General features: G+C 43.8%; 1 long non-coding RNA gene across 1 annotated transcript in view; it reads right to left on the bottom strand.

Moving 5' to 3' along the window:
- Positions 1-157: 157 nt before the first annotated feature.
- LOC142063708 (uncharacterized) overlaps positions 158-11,226 on the bottom strand; it is a 47,351-nt gene continuing 36,282 nt past the window's right edge. Inside the window, exons 8-10 of the long non-coding RNA XR_012662840.1 lie at positions 6,640-10,724; positions 5,602-5,832; positions 158-399 (exon numbers count right to left, since the gene is read on the bottom strand). This is a non-coding gene — a long non-coding RNA (uncharacterized LOC142063708). The remainder of the gene's footprint in view (positions 400-5,601; positions 5,833-6,639; positions 10,725-11,226) is intronic.

The raw sequence follows: 11,226 nt of genomic DNA, 5'->3' as shown, positions 1-11,226 counted from the left end.
CTAGCTAACAGCCTACGGTGAGCAAGACACATTGTAAGGCAATTAAACTAATTTATACCGAAGTAGAACTGAAGAAAATGAAACATGAGCATTTTAATATTGCAGAAAAACATATATTGTGTTTGTCTGAAACCAGTATGAGATAATTTATGATTTTATGGATCTATTAAAATGTCTAAATGTAGAACTAAGGTTGCACACGTAACCTTACTTTGCGGACTTCTCCCTGCGGAGATCTGAGCAGAATTTGCCCCTAACAGCTGACGTTTCCCTGCGTTGATTTTTTTCTAAGACAGTACACACGCACTGGTAGAAAGGTGTAGTCAAATGCAAAATGCACTGCAGGGTGGTAGTTCTGATCTCCTTTAATCTTCCTCTCTTGATTAACAGTAAGGGCTTCTGTGAAGGACAATTGATGTGGTGCAATAGGTCATTTTCCAGTCTCAACCTTGACAGTGTAATCAGATACATGGCATGGTTAATAGAGGTCAGTTAATGCAAAGATTAAAATTAACTGGAAGTCAATAAGGGAATAATAAAGGGAAATGATCACCCTGTTGCTCCTACTTTGTAAGAGTAAACCTTACATCGCAGGCCAGTAGTAAAAAAAAAATATCTTAGTCGCAAGCGATCCAATAGGCCTTCATAAGCCCTCCAGCAAACAATTTAATGATTTCAGGTACCCTTTAAACTAAGTGGCCAATCACTGTTAAATCCTTTGGTATTCATTGTAATAACATTGATCATGATGAACTCTTTTGGTATTAATGTGGATGTAATATATACCTTTTTAATTATAGAACAAGAAAATCCAATTACCCCTTTGCCTCATCAAAGTTCTTTGCTAGCTGTGACTATTTAAACATACATTATGAAACATTCAAACTGAAAGAGATTTTTGTGCGAAGCAAGGGCCAAATCCTGCCAGATGCTGGCCACTCTTAGCTCACAGGAATTTGGGGAGAAAATGAGCGTGCCGAGCACCCCTGAGGAGATGCGAGGCTCTTTGCAGGATCAGGCCTCAGCATGTGGGAAGGCAGAGGCCGTAGCAAGCAGCTTCAGGAAGACCCCGATTAAAAAGGCAGAAAGCATTTATTTATGTAACGGAGTGGAAGCCGTTATGAACAGTTAACATGAGTAGTAGTTGGGACACAATCTACTTGCAGAAAGGGGAAGAAAATTGATGATCTGAGCAAACTGATTCCGGTTTATTCCATGAGCTGCCAGCTGAACTCTCCACGTTTTTTAAGCCTGGCTCCAAGAAACAAGTTGTAGTCCAGCCCAAGACAACTGGAAGCAGAAGCTCGTGCCCTCTGATGCCACTAGGCTACTTTGCAGCCAAGCAGCCCTGATGAACAGGTATAACTTACTGGCCTGCCTTATGTGGGTAGAGATCCGCTCCCCACTCCCTACGCTATGTGGACAGGGACTGTTTACACGAGTAAGACCACCAGGATTTTCCCCTGCATCAATAACCAGAAAGAATTATCTGGAGAAAAAAAAAATAGCCTTCCCAAGAGATCAAACCCTGCTTTCTTATTCAGTTCCTACTGTGGGAAAACACTGAAAAGCTGAATACAGAGTTCAAAATTTAACTGTTGGGAGATAAAAGCAAAAAATGATACAGTTCTAGAATTAAGTAGTCCTTTTTGAGCTGCTCCTCAGCTGTAAATAATGCCAGCTTCAGAAATATATGATTACCCAGGGTATTGGTGAGGTTCCCGTGTGCAGTGGGAGTCAACCTTTTTGAAGGATGAGATCAGCCCATGCCCAACGATGACGTTTCATTAGTTAATCAAAATCGGGGGCGGTTGCTCAAATACATTTATTGTCGTCCTTTCCTAGCAACTGGCCAAGAAAACCCCAACTCCGAGATGTTTTATTTTTCAGCCAACCCACCAGTTCAGGCCCAAAAAAGCAATATTTTCCAGAGCACTTCCAGCAGGACTTCTGGCTTCGTAACATTACCAAGAACACAAAATATTGCCGAAATCTGCTATTGAGGGGAACCTACTAGGTATTTTCTCTTATTCCAGTTCAAAACTACCACAAAAATCACACACAAAAGAAAATTTTAATGACACCTCCAGTAGATTAATCCAGGTAGAGTTGTCCCAAATGGCAAGCTATAACGGAGGTAGCAAAGCACGCTGCTTGTAGGTAGGTACAGCGTCTGACGAGGGATCAGGGGAGTTATGTACCACTATGATATATAAATATACTTAAACAATACATGCTTTTACAGCAAAATGGCACCGTAATCATGTCAGACTGTAATTTGTAAGATATCACTGAACATTTACGAGATAATTGCCTGATTTCTATAGCTCCATTTCAACTAGAACCTGTTAATCTCGAAAGCAGCATTCAGAAAGAACAATACCAAAGTTTCACAATGCTTTAATGCTACATGAGGCAATATAGGATTAATAAAGATATTTTAAATGTGTTAAATATTGCTCTTTCTTTAAAAATTACATTATAAAAATCTTCCTTAAACATTATTTGAATAAAGCCTCATTACTCACAGTCCAAAGAAGTTCATTAGGAGAAGATCACTTTGGAAAGCATTCAACTAACTAGCCTTTCTTCTCAGCAGTGAATTACATTAGCTACTTCCTAGTTATTTAAATCTTGAAATAAAAGATGTAAACGCTACAGTGACATCTTAAGATCATTGGGAAGGCAGGTCTTGCATGCACAAAAATGCCCAGCTGGTCTGGAGATAAAACAGATTGATAATTAGTTGCAAAATGTAACATTTCATCAGGAATATTTTGAATAATCCAATTTATCTTTGTCAGATATGCGGCACATATTTTTCTTTGGAAACTCTTTGTTCTTTAACATAATATTATAATTTCAGCCTCCTAATTAAAGCGCCAGTCGGTCGGACCTGCCTTGATGTCACGCCGCAGATCGGAGGCTGACTGCACCGCGCGGAGATAAGGTGCCTGCCCTAAGCCACACGCCACCACTAACTACCGCGGCGCCTGCTGCCTCCCACCATCCTACTGAGGCTGTAACTGGTTTGATACGGGGGAGATCAAAGCCAGACCGTTTGAAGGGAGGAGGGCCTGGCTCTGCTGGCTGGCCTGCGCGAGCGGGGCCAGCGTACAGCAGCTGGGACCGCTATTTCTGTGCGCTCTCAAAGCGGAAAGCAGCCCTACTGCGTGGGCTCCTACCGGCTCGGCTTTCAAATTAACTGATAAAAATGCCGTGCCTGCGCTCGCTGCCCCGGCCGGCTCCGGGGCTGGAGGGGTCCCACGGCCGTCCCGCAGCCCTGTCGATGCTCCCCGCTTTTCCTCGCCCGGCGGTGCCGTGTTCGCCCCCAAAGCAGTGGTCGGATGGGTGAGGGCTGCCCCGGCTTTAGCGGGAGAGAAAGGTGAAGCCTCGCTGGGAGGGAGGCATCGAGGAGGGTGAGAGAGGGCCGAGTGGTGCAGCAAGGGATGCAAACGCAGCCGGCGGCGCTGCCGATGCCATCTCCACCAGTCCCGCGGCGGCACGAGGCAGTCCCAGGCTCATGCGTGCCTATCACCTGTCCTGTTTAACCTCACGCTTTGCCTGTTGGCAAAGGGGGGTTTGGTGTTTGCACAGCTTGGAGGAGCTCCTTAACGTTTGTGATGGGAACAGCGACGCCTTTCCCAGGCACACAGCATTTTTGAAAATGAGCCGTAGCTGGACCAGCTGGTAGCAAGTACCACTGCAGAGAGGAGGGAAAACCAACCATTCGGGTACCGGCTACTGCCTTTTCCAGTGGTCCTTCTGCCTGAGAGAGGGCTGCCATGTCAGCAACACACCAGTGCAGAGATATCCTGGCTCCACCGCAATCACAGTTAAACACCCGCTGTCTTTCACAGCTCCAAACTCTCACCCCAATGCAGCTAACAGTAGTTATTAAGCAAACACTGCTTTTAAATCATAGAATTGTTAAGGTTGGAAAAGACCTCTAGGATCATCAAGTCCAACCACCAACCCAACACTACCATGTCTCCTAAACCATGTCCTGGAGTATCACGTCTACACGTCTTTTAAATACCCCCAGGGACGGTGGCTCCCCCACCTCTCTGGGCAGCCTGTGCCAGGGCCTGACCGCTCTGGCAGGGAAGGTATTTTCCCTAATATCCAACCTAAACCTCCCCTGACGCAGCCTGAGTCTGTTTCCTCTCCGTCTATCACTAGTAGTGCACCCAGCGTGGAGGCCAGGTTTACTTCAGAGGTATCAAAGCCAAAAAGAGCTCTTTTTGCAAAGCCATCGAGTGCCTTTGGGACAGTCCTGCCCAGTCTAGTGCCTCACATGCTGCCGTGTCAGAGAACAGCTGACAAACACGAGGAAGAGTTTCCAGCCAAATTTTAGCAAAGCTATTTTCTCAGAAGCAATGCAATAACCGAATATCTCACCTGGCAGAGACAAGGCTGAAAGGTTCTCCATTAGCCCTTGCAATATAACAGTCCCACTTCTCCTCCACCTTGCAGTTCGAGTACTCATTTACGCTAGTGAGAGGTAGGTGCAAAGTGCCCCTCCGCCAGCGTGGCTGTGCCTTATGCTGTCAAGGGCTGAACAAGCATTGGCGATCTGCACCAACAATAACTCATGCCCGCCCCATGCACTTTGAAATGTTCATCACGCTGTCGGCTATAACTTGCGCAATTCATTAAATAAACGCTTCTTCACATACAATGCTTTGACTTTTTAAATTTCAGCTGATGTTTATGAAAAAAAAAGATTAATTTGGGGACCTAGATTAAAGTTTCGTGCTAGTTCTTTGCCAAACTATCTTCAATGAGAGATGGAAGTCATGTAGTCTTATCAAACTGCACCTCTGATATGATAATGATATCTGTACCGCCCAGAAAGTAGGTCACAGTAATTCTTCATAGCAGATTTTGTAACCTACTCAGGGACTACAAGGCCAGCTATTTTAAAGATAATTCTGAATTTCTTTAATAAGATTTTATTGGATTCAGATAATTGATCCGATTATTGAAACCTGGGGAAAGTGCTATTGACCTGAATATACACATCAGGAATTATCTTTTTTACATGAATTTAGGTCATTACAAACTATTGTCTCCACTTAATGTTGGGGAAGGTGCTCCTACAGGCCTGACAAACAGACGCAGGTCCCATACTTGCCCACAGCCCCGTCCTGTGTCTGCACGCACTTCCCAGACTACGTGGGCAGTGTCTCCCACTCGGGCAGGGGACCGGAAGCCGGAATTAAGCACATTGAGACTGGTTTCTTAAGACAATGAGAATAATGTATTTTGCTTTCTTTGACTCTTTTTTTTCTTTCTTCTTTTCTTGGTAGGCAGCATCAGCAGATGTCCAAACGTCTGCAGCTGCCTGTCATCTTGTTTCTGGTGCTCCAACTATTTCCGACCATTCAATGCTACACAACTCCAAGTTATTTTCCGCCTTACTCTTTGCTTAATTTCCATACCATCATCTCTAAGACTTTTTTCCAAAACCTTTGAAATATTTGTTTCAGCAGAACCTAGCCCAAGCGGCCCTCCCACGCTTCTCCTCTCAGAGAAGGAGAGCCGCAGCGTGGAAGTCACTTCTAATTACATCTCCTCATAGTCTCTCTTGTTCGTTACCTGCCTCGCTGCCCAGTCTGCCACAGTGTGGGTGAGAGGAGACATTAACCCCACCGCACGGGTCCTTTGCAGAGCCAGCAGACTCCCTCCGAGGTGATGGGGGTGGTCCAGAGCGGATGGTCCATGGCAACCCTTCTCCCCTGCCTCCTGCCCTGGGTGGGTGGAAGAGCTCTGGCTGTCCTGTGGGTCCCCACCCGCTCGATGCTTGATGCACACGGGTAAAGGCTTTACCTGGGAAGGAAAAAAAAAAAAGACATTTTGCCACTTCTTGCAGTTTGTCAAGTCTCAGTTCAGGGCGGCTGGGCTGTTCTGACGGTCTGGGTATGCCCCACTGGCTGGGCTATTGCTCACCCTATTTCCTTGCTTTAATGCAACGCACTTGATTAGATCTCATACACCAGGTGAGGCGGTGATGGGCATGATAGAAATACGCACAGAGACAGAAAGCTGGAACAACCTCATTCCCACCAGTCATATATAATGTTACTGAAATTATTTGCACAGCCGTGTCGTGGACATACCTCTATCATCCCGGATCAGTTCCTGATGACTGACCTTCCGCAGAAGCGGTGTCTTACATTCAGGAAGAGTTAGAAAAAGCGTCACAATTATTCTTTTTTATTTATGCTGCTCAGCTCAACAAAACTTTTCCTTGACCTTAATAACCTTACTTTTAATTTGACTGTGCAGAGGCTTTTTTACTTGGATTTTGCTTTTTATAAGTATTTTTTTTCTTCCTTTTGTACAGACTCCCAACACCACTCTTGCTTCTTTAAGCATTTTTTCTTTAGATAGTTTCTGTCCTGGAGCAAAAGACTTTCTCCAAATACTACAATTCTAGCCTGTTAGCAGCTCCAACTTGGTGCCAGTATTGACCTTCCTGCTTCAACCAACCTCTTCCAAGTATTTGAAACTCTAAAACAATAAAAAGGCCTTGTCTACATGGGTATGAACACAAGGCTGTAAAGTATTAAATAATTATAAAGTTCAAATTAAAGGCTTACAAAAGCTTTTAGAACCAAGAGTTATATTGCAAACCGTTGGATGGCGTTCTCTAAAGCACGGCCCTCAGCGATCTCCCAGCCTGGTCAGAAGCTTCTCCCTCAGCTGCATGTGGTGGTGGGGAGGGAAATCTCTGCACAGGATTCGGGTACCTGAGCAGGAGATGACAAGTCCCACCCGTGCCGGAGGCCAGCTGGTGACCGCCAGCTGCTGAGCCGAACCGTCCTGAGCTTGCAGCCTTGAAGGTCCACCAGAGCCTTATTCCAGACCTCGATAACCAACCTATTGGGTTGTGCTTTTCTGCCAGGATTTTTTCTCCTTTGTTGCTGCTTTTTATTTCTCTGTGTGTTGTTGTGGAATTACATAATTACGTAAACAAACAGCCAGAAACCAACCCAAACTGCAGGGATCCTGCGGGGCTTCCCTTCCCTGCAGACACTCTGTCCATTTTCAGGTTCCTGCTACCTTTGCTTTTCTCCTTTTTTTCCTTCTTGTGCTGCCTAGAGGGGAGAATTTCTCACTAAATGAGAGAAAGTGTCTCAAACTTCTAAGAAAATCATAAACAGGCTGCAGTCCCTTATGAAAGTGAAGAAAACAAAGGTGTGAAAGGCAAAATCAACTACCTTTAATTTATTTATCATTGAAAAGCTAATTGCATTCCTTCTCAGAAGCATCAAAAACGCCTCAAAGTGTTGCAGAACACATGAGCGTTTAGGCCATCCCCTGGGATTATTCCTGCTACTGTCTGTCTGATGCCGAAGGAGAAGGCTCATGCCTACAGGTTTCAACCCAAAAACGTCCCTGACTGGGGTGCAGCTCCCCATCTCCTCTAGGTCCAGCTGTGGCAGAGGCTGTGTTCTTCACTATGTTTCCATAAAATATAATTATTTTTTAAATTTTTTCCCCCCAGGACACTGTTACGTTATGTGTGAAAAGAGCCTTCAACATCATGAGGGAGTTTGAGATTTTTCCAAATCTCTTGAGGAAATAAATTTGCCCTTGGAGGAGTCCTGTAGCATTCAACAGGTGCAGCTCCTGAAAATACCTAAGCAAAACTAGAGTGAATTCCTAGAGATGTTACTTAAAAGAAGAACTGAGAAGAAATTATAATGTTACCTGGGACTTTTATTAAAAAAAAAAATTGAGTAGTAAGACAAAACCCTCGATTAAATTTCAGTCTGGTATAAAAAGCACTGTATAAAGGTGGTTATTTTCTATTAACAATAAGGTTTTTCTTTAGGACTCTCAGATACCTCAGCAGCCTCTTTCTCAGGCCTGATTTAACACAGCCGGAGCTGAGGCCGAGCCGGCGAGGCAAATTTCCCTGAGCGTTGAGTGAAATGTTGGGTCAGAAGAAGAGCGCTGGCATAGCAAAGACGACACCTTTCCCTTTCCCGTCCCAAGACGCACAGCAGACGGACACGCGAAAGCTGGACCTGCCGGTGGCAGCTGCCGAAGGAACAAGCTGCACGTCCAACGTGAGAGCTTCCAGATTTCAGCCCTGGAGCAACCCGAAAAAATGTAATAAAACGTACTTGGTATCTTCTACAAATACCGTCACCCAGCTATGAAGATTTTGGGGATTACTGTGAGTTCACAGAACTTGAGTTGTGCTTTGCACACTTTGGTAGTGGAAAAATGTTAAATATATGCTGGACCAAAAGAATATCTGCTAAAATTAGCACAGAATTTTTATTTTTCCTGTTCCATCTACATGTTATTTTGCTGTAGACTGACAAGAAAAACATCTATAATCCTCTAACTCTGAAACTTGAGTTCTTACTTTCTTTTTGTTGATCCGTTCCAGTGAAATAATTGCAAGAGTAGTTAGTTTGTGTATAATCAATATCCTCCTGCTCGGTTAATGGGACATGTGATAACATAAAGACGGTCCCTCTCCAAAACAAATTACTGACACTTACTATTAATCATTTCTAAAGGTTTTCTTTTTTTTTTTTCTCCAAACCAAAAATAAGCAAGAAGTATGTTCTTTTTGTGCACATTTCATACAGCGATCATTTGAGAGAGCTATAGATTACCTGCGTATAGCGCAACCTTTCATCGGAGGTTGATGTTGGATGGGCTGCAACGCGTTATATAAACTGTAAATGGAATATAACTCAGCTGCATGCTGAGCTGTATTGTTGAGTTTGCAGATTAACAAAGTAAACGTAGGAGTAGAGGAAAATACCCCCTTTTTCACCAGATAGAAGCCATCATCTTTTTGTAGGCTGAATAAATATGCCATTTCCATTCTGAAAACCACCATTTCTGTAAATTCTCAGAACACAAATAACAAGATGGCTCTAAAACTATAATATCTGTAACATTGGGATGTCTCAGCAGTTCTCTTTCAAAAATCCTCCTTTTTTTTTAATCTTTCCTTCTTTTTGTTACAAAAAGAAGTTTCATCTACTTCAATAAAACCCTAATTTAATTCATCCATTTAAGCAACAGGAAAACAAATATTATTTATGCCGAACGGAGCCGAGATACACGCTGCGATACACACTGAACTTGCAAGCTGGAATTAATCGTAAAGAAAAAGCAGGTTAAAGTCAGTGTGAAAAGGAAAAAGTAAGAAAGAAAACAACACCTAAATTAAAGAACTCTTTCTCGCCAGCAGTTTGGTCAGCAGCTCTGACTGTCATCAGGGGATAAATCAATTTGCAGCAGCTGCGGACAGCTATTTAAGTGTGAGCCCTGAATAGCTTAATTGGGGAAGTGTGTTAAAAGTTGAAGGCGCAGAGTCACGCTAAGTTCAGGGTATACGTGCAGGCATGTGTGCATGCGTGCGCACACGTGCGCTTGCATGTGGGCCTTAAAAAAAGGCTCTTGCCCTGAATTCCTGGAGTCTGCAGTCACGATACCCTTGTCTCCGTTCATCAGCGATGCTCCCAAATCTTGCTGTTACCTGATTTGCAGAATTTGCTCAATAAGAGGGGAAAAATGTTGAGGCAGAGGGGATTATGGAGCTGATTTAAGAGTTAAATTTTAACTCTTAAACAGAGCCGGGGCTGCTTTCTCCTTCCAGGAAGGTGGTGCAGGAGCAAGAGGGCTGGTGGCAGGGAGCATGTCCAGCTCTGGCAACAGCTTCCAGAAGCCTTGGAAAATATTCAAAAGACACCGCAAAGGGACGATGCAGCTCCTGGGAAAGAGGAGTCCCAGCAGCTAAGGGAGAATAAGATTACACGTCCCTTAGCTTTGCCTCATCTAATGCAAATACTGCTATCCGAATCTCTAATTGCTCGGTTTTTTAAACCTGTGACGGCCCAGACTTCTTGAACTCTTGTTCAAGAGTCCTACAACCCATCTGCAAAATGTCCGCCTCTTGTCATCAGCCTGAGATGCGGTCCCTGCCACGTCCTTCGGCTGTTCCTGTATTCTTGCATCAGCAGAAAGGGGAGGAAAAAGGTATCCTCAACAATTTCCTGAGTGCTATTCATTATTTGATACCTCTTTACCATTTTCATTCTTGTTAGCCACAAAATTCATCTTCCAATCTTGACAGGCTCTCGTCACGCACAAACCTAGCCCTCTGTCTAATCATTTCCATCAACTGTCTGTGAACTTTTTATATTTCAGCTGTACCTTTTTTGAAATGGAAATGAATCCAGCGTTCAAGGCAAAGGCACATCACCCCTTTATGTAAAAGTATTCAAATATTTCAGTACTATTTTCTCTCCTGTATTTGCATACATCCTGGGCTGTGGTTTGCTTTTTATCGCAGAGAAAATGGTTTTGACGAAGGGTGCGCAACGTGATGCCGATAAGTTGAACCTGGCAGAGGGAAGTCATCTGGTTATCGCTGTTGTCACCAACAGCCTTCCTCTGGGACCTAGGGTGGGTCATCCATTTTCTCCAGGCTGCAATTATGCCCCCAAAGGTGACATGAAGATTAAATCTCGTTAGTAATGTACGCTGAACCCTGCTCCTATTGGGCACCGTAGGATACACTTATCACTCGCCCGTAAGGCCCTCTACGCAACATCAGCGCTTACCTCGATGTCCTTGCAGGACTTGACCGGGAAAGGGTCGCAAGCGAAGGCTGCGTTATTTCTTCGGGCAAGCACTCGGATCTTCTACTCACACGACTCCGAAGGAACATGCTGTATTGGGCACTGCAAGAAACCATTTAGCTTGCTCAAAAATGTTAACTATATAGCATAAATAATGCTTACGCTGCTTGTTGGGAGGCCTCGCTTGCTCTGCCTAAGTCCATTTGCTTTCGAATGTTTAATAAAGGGACTTCAAAAGCTGTTTCTTAACTCATGAATGGAACTGACAAAACGGTATTATTTTTCCAAATATTCGAACCTCAATAATATATCACACTAATCTCCTAGCCACAAAGGTATTTTATAACTAAAGCAGGGTGTTTTTTATGGGTCAGATGTTGTTGTCCTACCGTACCACAGCTTGTATCCTCCTGATACCACACATGTTTGTTCTCTACTTAATTTTTAATGTATGAATTTGTTTTTATATTAAAATTCAATAAAATTTTAATTATAAAACATCATATATCACACTGAACTATATATATCTGCAGAGACACACATCTGCGGTTTTACAACAGATGCGTGTAGCTCTGCAAATATTTAAGATGCAGATTTTACCACT

The sequence above is a fragment of the Phalacrocorax aristotelis genome, chromosome 12, assembly GCF_949628215.1.
Source record: "Phalacrocorax aristotelis chromosome 12, bGulAri2.1, whole genome shotgun sequence".
NCBI classification, from domain to species: Eukaryota; Metazoa; Chordata; class Aves; order Suliformes; family Phalacrocoracidae; genus Phalacrocorax; species Phalacrocorax aristotelis.
This window is presented reverse-complemented; position numbering and strand designations above follow the sequence as displayed.